At 39.5% G+C, this 1,267-nt stretch overlaps 1 protein-coding gene across 1 annotated transcript in view; it reads left to right on the top strand.

Annotated features, from left to right (window-relative positions):
• The window catches only part of NFIA (nuclear factor I/A), a gene marked incomplete at its 3' end in the record, with an annotated part of 89,879 nt that overhangs the window by 2,828 nt on the left and 85,784 nt on the right, over window positions 1–1,267 (top strand). The window lies entirely within an intron of this gene.

Raw genomic sequence — 1,267 nt, 5'->3', positions numbered from 1 at the left:
TGAACCAATGGCTTGCTTTGTACAGCAGCCTCAAAAAAAAGAAATCATTCAATAATAGTGACTTTCTGTAGGGACTGCACATGAGAGGATATGTACTTGTGTGTGCGGGAACAGCTTCCCTTCCTACTGGGGTTTAGCTAAGGTAAACCTCAAAAATTTTTGTTGGCCCATCAGCCGCTGAGTTTTGTTTTACTGCTTCTATTTTGGACTTAGAAATGATGTCTCCAAAAGTGAAGGTGACTATTATTAATAGTTTTTCTTGACTTTTTAAATCCATAACCAGACCTAAATGATGGGGGGCTCTGCTGTACTGGGGTCTACTGGAACCCGTCTGTGCAAAAGGTTCATGTCTCTAAAAGCTGTCACCGTTTTGGGGATGTGGAAATCCACCTCATGCAGAAATATGGGGTGTAAAATAATACAACTGTGATTGCCCTTTCTCAGAGCAACTACCTGCTTTTGCCTCAAATACCACAGCTGTTCAGGGTGTGTTTTGGGGTCTTTATTAGCAACCAAATGAGCTGCAAGTGGGAGTGAGGTTGAAGGGCTGAATTTGCAGCTGGGCTCCACTGGATCAGGGCTTAAACTGCAGGCAGAATCAAGGGAAGAAGATGAGGTTTAGATATGTAAAAAACTTTAAAATCTGAGACTATATCATGGAACACAGGACTCATTGGGCTGGTAAAATTTTGGCTTTTGGGTTTCCTGTATTTTCCTTCCATTGACATAGGAAAGGTTTCATATTTTGATAGATTTTGTGCTGCTCATCTCTAAACATACCATCTTAAAACATTTCTGTTGTTTCTGAAAGACAGTGCCTAATTTCCCTTATCAATCCTGTTCACAGAAATTCTAATTTGTAGCCAAAGGATTGCGAGGTTAAGAGCAGAACTGACTAAACTGTGATTTTTGTTCTGCCAATTCTGCTTTGTTTTGGTAGGGAATATGTTGCCTATGTTTATTAAATCATGTTTTAATTTGGAATGTATTAGGCACCAAGCATGTTATTATTTCGCGTTTAGATAATACCTTTTCGCAGCTATTAAACCACATTTCTTCCTACCCTGCAGTTCCTTAGTCTTAAGGAAGCCTGTTACTCAACAACCGCCCCAAAAAGCAGCCACGTCAGTGTTTAATAATGTAAAATCTGTAAGAGCCTAGTGAAATGAAATATCTCTGATTTGGAGCCTGAGCCTTCCTTGTAAAACAAGCTTTTAGTGAATTCCTGGAACTTTACTAGTGACCTGCGAAAGTTACCTTTTTCTTT

This window comes from Buceros rhinoceros, unplaced genomic scaffold (assembly GCF_000710305.1).
Source record: "Buceros rhinoceros silvestris isolate BGI_N320 unplaced genomic scaffold, ASM71030v1 scaffold17389, whole genome shotgun sequence".
Lineage (NCBI taxonomy): Eukaryota > Metazoa > Chordata > Aves > Bucerotiformes > Bucerotidae > Buceros > Buceros rhinoceros.
This window is presented reverse-complemented; position numbering and strand designations above follow the sequence as displayed.